This window comes from Orbicella franksi, chromosome 14, assembly GCF_964199315.1.
Source record: "Orbicella franksi chromosome 14, jaOrbFran1.1, whole genome shotgun sequence".
In the NCBI taxonomy this organism is placed as follows: domain Eukaryota; kingdom Metazoa; phylum Cnidaria; class Anthozoa; order Scleractinia; family Merulinidae; genus Orbicella; species Orbicella franksi.
This window is the reverse complement of record NC_138158.1, coordinates 13,959,174-13,970,075: the sequence shown is the minus strand read 5'-3', so window position 1 is coordinate 13,970,075 and position 10,902 is coordinate 13,959,174. Positions and strand designations below refer to the sequence as shown.

General features: G+C 37.0%; 1 long non-coding RNA gene and 1 pseudogene across 4 annotated transcripts in view; one reads left to right on the top strand and one right to left on the bottom strand.

Moving 5' to 3' along the window:
- LOC145467435 (uncharacterized) overlaps positions 1–10,902 on the bottom strand; it is a 267,594-nt pseudogene that overhangs the window by 155,475 nt on the left and 101,217 nt on the right. The window lies entirely within an intron of this gene.
- LOC145467495 (uncharacterized) lies at positions 1,410–10,142 on the top strand. Of its 3 annotated transcripts, XR_014042061.1 has the most exons (6): positions 1,410–2,279; positions 4,546–4,630; positions 5,094–5,217; positions 7,740–7,872; positions 8,895–9,016; positions 9,344–10,142. It is a non-coding gene; the product is annotated as an uncharacterized LOC145467495 (long non-coding RNA). The 3 variants fall into 3 exon arrangements; XR_014042059.1 differs by lacking the exon at positions 9,344–10,142 and having other exon boundaries at positions 1,411–2,279; positions 8,895–9,328; XR_014042060.1 differs by lacking the exons at positions 4,546–4,630; positions 9,344–10,142 and having other exon boundaries at positions 1,418–2,279; positions 8,895–9,327.

Here is a 10,902-nt window from a genome sequence, read left to right as displayed (position 1 = left end):
CAGCTGTTTTGGTCATAAATCGGGCATCGATTTTAGCTGATTTTGGCCATTTTGGTCATAAATAGGGTATGGTTTTTACACTCTAGCCTGGATATGGATATGTTTTTAAAAAGAAGCCACTTTTTCGTCATTATCGGAAAGAAAATCAACAAAAGCCCTCCACAGTTTATGTTTACGGTAATTTAACAGGGAACTTATTATAACGCAGGTCTGAAACAGGGTTTTGATTTAAGAGTTAGGTCATAAATAGGGTTTCGAATTTTTGGTCAGGTTATAAATAGGGTAGGGAATATCGCGGATTTTGGTCATAACTAGGGTAAGGGTTTTGGGAAGCGGGCCGCACAACCCCACCCGATTTTTCTGGAAGTACCCCAACCCCCCCCCCCCCCTCCACCCCCAGGGACACGTCCCATCTAACTTAAATAAAGGACTTCCCTGTGTAAGGGTTTAATGTTAAGCTTTGTGTAAGCTTTAGTCAGCGAAGTAGTCGCTTGCTGTCCTAGAGCCCAAGAAGCGCAAGAAGCTGCTCGTGCTCTCAATAAGAAAACCGCTGCTACAAAGGATATACGATTTTCAAGGGAACACGTGATACATGCGATTAAATTAAAAAGAAATTGGCGCATTGGACGTATTTACCTGGGAAAGCGAATAATGCGTCTTAGACGTATTATGCGTTTAGTAAACACGGAACTGACGACGCATTAAACGTCAGACGAACTCAACAAAGGTGCATAAAATGGACACATTATATGACTCAGTCGTATAGTTCTTCTACTTTAATACTAGACACATTAAACAGACCAACTTGCCTGAATTGGGAATAGCGGTGCTGAACTAAAATTTATAATTAAGCTACCAACAGTTTCTCTCACAAGAAGTTTTTTGTTAACGCACAAGTTTAATGCGTCTCGTATTTACCTAGACGCACTTGATGTTCGACGCATTGTGCGTCGGAGACACACTATTCGTCTTCTTAGGTAAATGTGGCCGTTGAGACTAAAAAGGGGTCTTTTTCATTAATGATAATGATGATGACTTATTTTATACATCGCTTTTTGCTAAGGAACCAAGGACACTTTACGTTGGTTAGGAGTCCCTATTTACCTAGTTAGCCTAGAAAAACTGAGTCTTCTAGAGTGACCGCTTTAATGTCGAGAAAGTTCTATATCTACATTTCATTTAGTCGCATGATTTTAAAGAGGATTCAGAGCAATATGGTTTCCCCTTCGTACAATGATCGAGGGCTTTGATTACTGTAATTAAAGTTTATCATGCGTACCTGAGTAAGCCTCTCGGGTGATTAATAAACAAGAATGATCAAGAGATATTTGTGCGTTGCTTCTTCGTCGTGTTTGGTTATTACAAAATGAGTTTTTAGGGACCGATCGTTTACAATTTCAAAACAAGCCTTTTATAACACAGCAACGGCAGTCTAACAGGTTTTATAGCGGAGCTCCGGCGGCCCGAAGGGCCGCCAAGCAGAGCCCCATACTCATATGGGAAAGAAAAGAAATCCATGAATGAATTTTCTCATGGTTTTCATGGCTAGCGGTATTGCTCGTGGGCGCGTACGCACGACGACGACGACGACGACGGCGACGGCGGAGTTGCCCAACATGGCGGCCATACTCCAATTAATAATTAATAATTAATAGGTCGACAGAGACATGCACCCTCGGTCTCTAGCAGAAGAATGCCATTTTTCTTGGCGGGATTTTTAAAGAAAAGAAAACGCATTTCTATTTGTTATGTCGACAAACGATAGCGGAGGTTGATCTAATGTTTTTAAGATAGGGTTGCACTGAAGGAATTAAAAAGAACGCAAGAATTAACGGGCAAAGAAGTAGCGAAGAAGATCGCGAAAAAGAGCGAGCCAGCGCTGGGGAAGGAGGCGAAACAGTACTGAACAATGGCGTGAATTATAGCGAGTCAAGGGCTAGAGAAAGGAAGTGAAATAATACCGAACAATGCCGTTAACCAAAGCTAACGAGGGCCATAGATAGGATGTGAAAGTACTCAGAAGACTGCAGTGCCAAGTTTTTTAAAATTCGCGCGTTGTGACGCTGTGCAGCCGTGCAAGAAAAGTCACATGATTTGGTCAGGTGATGAACAAGAGAAATCAAACATGTCCGAGTGTTACAAAACAGTAAACACTGCGGGAAAAAGTGGTTGATTCGTTGATCTGTCGAAAAGATTAGTTCAGTTCAGTCTTCACAACTTTTGCTGCAAGTTTCTGCCTGGAAGATTTACACTGGCCGAACTGATGTTGCCAACTTGCGGTAAGTGACTTTTGTTGTTGCGTTTGCTATGAAAATTAACAAGTTGCCTCAGCGATATAAGCTTATTTTCAATTGGAATCCTTTGAAAGTCTTCCTTATTTGAAGCCATGCTGTGAGACAATTTATAAATTGCATCGTTTTAATTTCTCTCATCTCTAAACAATAGCAAGTGAATCGCTTTGTGGAGGTTGTTGTAAGTTGTAAACAAATTAAGCTTTCTGTCGATTTTCGTCGTCAACCTAAGCTTATAACCTCACGTCTAAAAATAAGCTTAACCAAAACCGTATTTGTAAACACGGCCGGGCGAGTTTTGAAGTTTTCTCTGTGTTAGTTGGCACAGCCGCCTCGTAGACTGCTAAAATTTCTTCTTCTGTTGTTGAAAACCAAGAAAGGTGTACAAACAGGATTTGCTAAATTTACTTTCAACGTTCCTATGTGAAGATTTGCATATTGTGATTACAAAGTATGGAGATTTCCTCGTTTTGTTAGTTCAGTTTATTCGGTTTGGCGAAATGCTCGGGTGAATTCCCAGGTTAATTTGGCTGAAGACTGGCAAAGTTACCGCCGATAAAATGACTGCAAAGCTAAATTAAGCCGTCGGCAAAAATGCACACTGTAATATTCAGATTTAAGCGTGAATAATTATTAAACTTTTAACACTGCAAGGTTAAACGAATTTTCTTTATCCTCTCTTTCATTCGGTTACCTTTCAATGAGAAGGATTTGCTTTTGATACTCAGATGAAGTGATATGCATAATTATTGTGTTTATAATGTAGATTTCCTCGTTTTATTTTGTTATCTGTCCAATTAGTTCGGTTTAATGAAATGCTTATATAGTCCAAATGTCGAGTAGACGATTGTGCATGTAAATCCTGTGTGCAAATAAAGCTCTACTTTCATTTTGATTTACTATTTCATTTTATTAGTGCCACTGCTTTTGGTTGGGGTAGATGGGTTATTCCCCAAATATGCAGTATTTACACTTAATATGGAAATGTTCCTCAAAAGTGAGATTGTACTAATGGAAAAAAAAAATGCGAAGAGCTTTACTCGGTAAACTGAACAGTGTAAATGACATTTACATACTTAGAAAAAATTTAGGGAGTAGAAGTTCTTGCCCTGACCATTTCTCGGTAATAGAAATAAGTTTTACATACATACATACATACATACAGACAGACAGACAGACAGACAGACAGACAGACAGACAGACAGACAGACAGACAGACAGACAGACAGACAGACAGACAGAATTTAGTTGGTGAGAGCACTCTCCGCTCTCCATACACACACACACTCTCTCTCTGCTCTTTTCTTCACACTAATTTTGTTATTAACTACATTGTAACTCATTAACTGAATGTCACTCACTGTTTTCTTTGTTGTGCATGCATACTTTTTTTGCTCGTCAAAGAAAGTTTCAGTTTCTTCCTGGCTGTTTCCTTTGTCCTGTCCAGTACCTATTCCTTTGTAATATAACTTTGTGAATTCTCTATTCTCCTTAAATTTGATCTTGTCAGGGTGATAGAATGCACTCTCAGAGTGTTGAATCATTGTTTTCAGTCGCTACAATTTTCAGGAAAAAAGCAATAGTTTTCTTAATTTCCTTTTACTTTGTGTTAGGACCTTTTAGCATGCTCATAATTGACCCATGGGCAAAATTTTGAATAAAGTAAAGAATTAGATCTGTTTTAGTGTTAAGTATTTTTAAATTATTATGAATTACATGTAGGCATTTCTTTTTAGTTTTTATTTTTTATTTTAGTCACATGTGATGTTTTATGATTTTACCGACGTATACCATGTAAATGTAAATAATGTACTAGAATTAGCCAATCAGAAGGTGCATTGTATCAGCTTTAAACACAAACCATATGTAATAAATGTATGTAAGTGATATTTTTATGACAGAGAACTGAACAGGGCAAGAACTTCTCTTTCTTTTGTAAATTTATATATTCATTCCTCTCATTGCTGTCAAAATGTCTTAGGAACCTTCATTTTTGATAGTCCATTATTTTCCATCATACCTAGCACAGAAGCTCACAAAATCCTAACTAATAACCAACATGTGTGTATCTCTGGCCTTTGCTGTGTACTACGTGTATATTCTGTTATCCTGCCTTAACTGCTAGAAACAATTTTGACAGAGCTGTTTCAACAGTTTCACTTAAACTAATTCCCAGTAACAGCGCTACATGTGGCAGTGTTATTGGGTATGAACTTTATGGAGGGTTTAAATTTTTATTTTTTTATGATTACAGGAGACAACAAAATATACATGTGTATACATAACCTGATGTTGGTGTTGATTGCGAATCGTAGTTCATAATAGTCATCCTATTACAGGTAAGGGGGAAAAGTTCAGAAAGTTTAGAACATCTCTTCCCCCAGCACACCTTCTGTCTACAGGTGCAATTATTGGGAGGTTATATATATATATATATATATATATATATATATATATATATATATATATATATATATATATATATATATATATATATATATATATATATACGAAGAGTAATGTAAAGTTATAAACTTAACATTAAAATCTGACATTTGAATGCCTCCTTTGCTAAAATTAGTCACGATTTAATTGTTATCACTCCCTGTGAATTCATAGAGATTTCAGAGGCAAATTATCACCTAATGTGGTAGTCCTGTCTTCAAGTTAGGGAAAATGACACAAAAAAAGTTACAGTGAAAGTAAAGAGAATTGTGAATGTTGATGTGGTGTACTTTGTACATCATGTAAAGGTATTTGGTGAGTGCCAAAGGCATAACATTTCATGCATTGCTTTTTCAGGACAAATTATATAACAGTGATGTTTTAAGGTGTGATCACAAAAATAGTGAGTACAATGTCCAGGCAGTACCAGTTTATGGAAGGCATATGCAGACAGTAAGAGGAACTGTAAGCATAATACCGGGTAAGTTTGTTTTATGCTTTTGACTTCTTGTACTTGGATTTTGTGCCATTTCATCACAAGAATAGGTGTTGAAAGATGCGATAGTTGTTGCAGTTTATTTTTGAAGGCAAACTTATAAGTCTGCCTATGCTGGATAACAGCCATGTGTAAACTGAATGTAAAGCAAACACTCTGTTAAAGGTGGGGCAACCCTAAAACCCAGAAACTGGAAGCCGGAATCCAGAACGAAAAACTGGAATCCAGTAACCGCAAACCAGAATCCACAAATCGAAGAAAACAAGTTCTTCAAATACTCGAAAATTGTTTTGCTTAGGTTTTTGCCTGTAAAAAGTAAGCGGCCAAGTAAAAAGGACCTCAAACTGACACAAAAATTCCCCATCTGTTGAAACTCGTGCAACCGTTATTTCTAGTGAGGGCTATAATTATGAGAATCTTAGTAAAGTGCGTCATAATTTAATTCCAAGCACCCTGAGAGCGTCTAAAATAAGCTTGCTGGCAATTAACTGCACGGCCATGGGCCGAACGCAGTTCATGTTCTACCAGTGTTTTTTTTTTTTTTTTTTTTTTTTTTTTTTGTGGTCGGTGACCAGACCCAAACTTCCTCTCAGCCAAATTTTGAATCACGCAACCTGTGATGTTTATTCGCCATAAGCTGTTGAAACGTTAATACAAGGACAATCTTACGGATATTGTTTTCTTTATTTGTGTATAATATATATTTCTTCTGGTTTTATCGAAGCGTTGGATTCAAAGGGAAATAATAAATACGCTAAAAATGCTAAAAAAGGGTATTACGTCAGCCATGGAATGCGCTGACGTTGCAGCTTTCATTTTCGCTACATGACAAATGCACTGTAAGATAATGTTTACTTTGCAAGTTTATTTTGCCAGAAGCAATGGTCATTAATTTATGTGCAATTTTGGAGAAATTTATGTGCAGATTTGGAGAAAAATTAAGTATTTGCCGAGGTAAACAAGAGCTTGCCGGAACTTGTAATGTTTAAGTCAGTGCTAGGAGAAAAAACACAACCGTTCCAAAATTAGCTGTGGATAACGTAAACCCCCCTGATTGTGTGACTTGCGTGACCACTTCAAAGCGCAAGCAAATTAAATTTTGACATTTCAGGAAGAAAGCTGTTTATTAAAAGCATTATTAATAGCGTGACACTCGTTTCCTTTTGTATCATTCATGGGCATGTCGCGAGCGAACTTCCAGATTAAGACCATTACATTATCATGGATTTCGCAAAGGCTAAGACTGATGGTGCAATAAGATATGACACAGTTTGTGTTGATCAAGTGATGTGTTTACAGTAATCAGTGAATCATCAAGGACTGCTTTGGAATGTGCACTGCATTGTGACTGTAGTATTAACAAAACAGTTAAATTTTAAAAGCGCAGTTATAAGATTTAACAGATCTTCTTGCCATTTTGTTTAATAAGTGATCTGCAATTTACCAGAGGTATAAATTTACCCTTTATGTCTAGTAGATACTGAACAAGATAGAAAATGTCATAGAGAACAGGATGTCTGTCAGTGGCAGCTCCCTGTACATTGACGGTCACGCCCCCCACTTTCGAAGTTCAAAGGCTAACCTGGCTCATCTTAATATAATATTTGATTTGTCCAACAGATACCAAACTAGTTCCGGATCAACACTATTTCCACACCGATACTGTGACAAATCAGCATTTCATATTCTTGGCAGCCATCATATTAAAACAATTCATAGAAATGTTGCACACTTTAATTACCTCCGTCTGCTTCTCACTTGCTAACAGATCGGACCACATGTTGTTAAAAGGTGCTTAAAGACTGCCAGAAACTCACCACAATAGCTTGTTGTTATTGTGCCACTCACCAGTCTTCTCATAGCAATTTGATCTAGACAAGAACTGCACTCTCACCAGAGCCAGGTTGAACAAAAGATGTGTAACTAAGCCTTTGAGCAGGCTCTTGTGTTTGGGCCAGGGACATGAGCGGTAAAGCTGCATGAAGGCACTCGCTGACATGCCCATGCAGAAAAACAATAGACACTTATTTAGCCTGCTCAGGCACTAGAGACAGATAGTAGAGCCTGCTCGCAGGCTATGAGTAACTATCCACCTGAAAAATCACTAACCCTGACTGGAAAGTGATTACCCAATGGATAGCTTTATCCAGCTTTTGAACAATTGGGCCAGATGTATAGCTAAGGGTTGTTCAGAACTAGTCAAAAGTGTTTTAGCAATTACAGTTTGTAGCTGAAGTAAAGCCAAGAAAGTAAATAACAGCAAAATATCTGGATTCAGGATTCTAGTTTCCAGTTCCGGATTCTGGTTTCCGGATTCAGTTTTTTAGGGTTGTCCTTAATGATGTATGTGCATGTTAATCTTGAATAATCTGAAATTTCAGAGAGGTTAAGAATATCATATCATATCTGTGATGGTTCTGTATCTGTTGGTGTGCAACGATCTACACCAATATTTCAACGTAATAATGTACAGTGTATATCAATTAACCAAATTATGCTGTTTTTAGTTGACCAATGCTACTATTGTAATGTGATGTTGAAGCCCACAAATTGACAAACATGCCCAGTGTCAACTTGTCAAATATATGAAGTGGCCAGACAGTCTAGATTACAAAATATTCTGAAAGTTGGAATTACCAGGTAAGATATTTCTTAAACATTATTTTGTAATTAATGATTTCTCAGACATTGTTTTCCTCAAGAAAAGATTCATACCCCACATGGAGGTTTTTTTCTCTATTAGAGCTCTATCTTCCTGATACTTTAATTTGGAATTTTTGAAGACTGGCCATGAATGGGTGTTGGGTGTGAATATCTTCTGGTACTGCACATTCAGATTTACATGTAGTAAGCAAGAACATCAGTATTTATCCTGACAAACTCTGATTTTCTTTTGGAAGCTGAACTCATATGCAGTTGTACAGTTATATGTACAACCAAACAGCCTGGATGGCCCTTTGATTGGGACTGGGCACATTGTTGTAACTTGCAATGTTCCAGTTTCTTGTTTAAAGCAAATTGTATTTGATCTCAAAAGCAAGTCGCCAAGTTCATTTCAGTTATTAAGTTTTCTTTGCATCTCAGGGCAGAGCCTGCCACTGTGAAAGTTGTGGTACCAGCCCGGGGTAGGTACTTTGGGAATTTCTGGGTGGGGATGTGCCGCTTGGACCCTGGAACCCTTAGCCTATACCAGAGCTAGTTCAGCTGAATTTTGCTACCCTATACTAGAGTAAACTCCCCAAATCCCCCCATCTATCGACACTGTTGAGGCTGATTTGCCTAAATTTAAACTTGCTGATTTGATTTTTTTATATTTTTGAGTGGCAATTCCTGATTTCCTTAGTCTAAATAAAATCTTCAACCAACTAGTCAATTTTGTGAAAAATGATATCCTATTCTAGACCCAAAGGCTCTGATTTACCGGTATATACCCTATCCTAGAGTAAACTGCTTGAAAACCATATCCTTCACAGCGGTACATACCTATATAGCCCATATATGGCAGTGCCCCCCCGGGGGTACCAGCCCCTAGCATTTGATTCACTAACACTCAGTAAACAACTAACAATGAAGTACACTGTATATCAAAGAAAGGAATGTCATCTGTTAGTGTGTAAAGATTATAATAAATTATAATCGATGTGTTTTTATCTGAATAACAGTGGTGTTCAAGTAGCAGCTACAGTATGATTACATGTCTGTTCCTGTCATTCAATATATGAACAGTTTACACATGGGCAGCCTGTATTAAGACATCAAAGATTTTCAAAGCAACCATGGCCTGGTGAGATATTTCTGAAGAAATATAAATTTAAAGTCCTTATGATTGCTTATAGGCATTGATTTTTATTGTAAACAATATCTTACTGAGTGTATTTTTCTTGTGTACTAATTGTTGTAGAACACAGAGATCACTATAAGTATGACAGAGATATTAAAGTGTGAAAAGTTCTATAAACAAATGCATGCAGGAACAAATTAATTTATGATGGATGCAGCTTCTGAGAGATCCCCAATGTTAATGGAACATACACTGTACATACATGCAAAAGAGTTCAATAATTTATTACTTAAGATTGCAATGATTTGTTTGGTTTCTCTGTATTTACAGACAACTTGATGGGATTATAATTTCTGTACCAAGGTCATTGAATAAACTGGCTTAGAAGTTGAGTTCTGCAACCCATCCTGTGTGTTGTAATATCATGGCTGCAACACTGTGACAGATACACTGTATTACATTATTAAGAAACACATATATTAACTAATTATTTAAGGTGCCTGTTAAATTAATCAGTTTTTCTTAGAGATAATTTACTCATGGTTTATTTAAATAATTGCTTTTTAGGCTTTAAAATGATATTTATCGTGTTTGTAAATCAATTTTGTGATAATCTGCATTGGACATGGCATAAATTAATATTTTGCCAACACGAAATGGAGACAGACAGCCTTGCCATTTGCAACGTCCAATAAGGCTAATTTGTTCCCTACTGTTGTACAAATAGTGTTCTCTTGTTTATAAATTATTTCAATCTGTTGTTTAAATGATTGCCTCATAACCCCTATGTCCAGTTTGGTGCATGTAGGATATTGATGTATTGTTTATCCATTTTGCTGTAAGTTATCTTAATTGATGTGTCAATCAAAACATATCTTGGATATGCTGGGCTCTTCTGACAAATGTACCTATGCCTCATAACCTTTGAGTGCATTTGGTTGTGTAGTGCAGACAAAATACATGTACATAATATAACTTACTCTTAGCTTGCTTATAATTCTTGTTATAATTTAATCATAGCAAAATTAATTAATGGAACCCAATAACAGCTCCTGTAGTCCACAATCTCAGTCAAGAAGAAGAACAAATTACATTGAAATTGAATAATAAAATTATTATTAGAAGCCTATGCAAGTATTCATGATCAGCCAAAAAAATATCATAATTACCATTCATGCAAGAGTGATTTTGCTTATTGCAAAGCCTTTCAGCAGGAGGAGACTCCAGACAAAAGTGAAGATGGCTAAATGTATCTTTGGGGACAAGTTAGAAAACAAAACTTTACAACTTTTCACATATGTATACTATTTTGGTATTTTTGCGAGATTTCATTTGGTAGAGATTTAGGGACTGAGTAGTTTAACCACTGCATTTCAATCAGTCCCCACAGCAAAAAAATGTTTAAACTTTTTTTGTGTGGGAGTCCCCATGTTAACTAAGAAAGAATATAATGATTAATAACAATGTCTTGTCTTTCTGAATAAGGTAGGAAAGAACACGAAATGCCACCAAAAAGCACAGAAGACAGTTCTGTTATGTGATCAAGATTTTTAGTGGCTTCCCAGAAATCCTTGAAGTCATGGCTCTATATTTCACAATCACACCATCTTACACCTCGATCTGCTAATGTGATCCTATTTCCAGCTGAAACTATTAAATAGTTCGCAATTTACCTCACATACATGTTCGATTATTTTCATTAGTAACAGCATTCCGAAAAAATAACTGAGGAGTTCCGCTTTTAGGCTCGGCTAAATCTATATATTAGCGGAGCTCCGTCGGCCCGAAGGGCCGTCAAGCGGAGCCCCATACCCATATAGGGAAGAAAAGGAAACCCATGAATTGATTTTCTCATGGTTATCATGGCTAGCGGTATTGCTCGTGGGCGC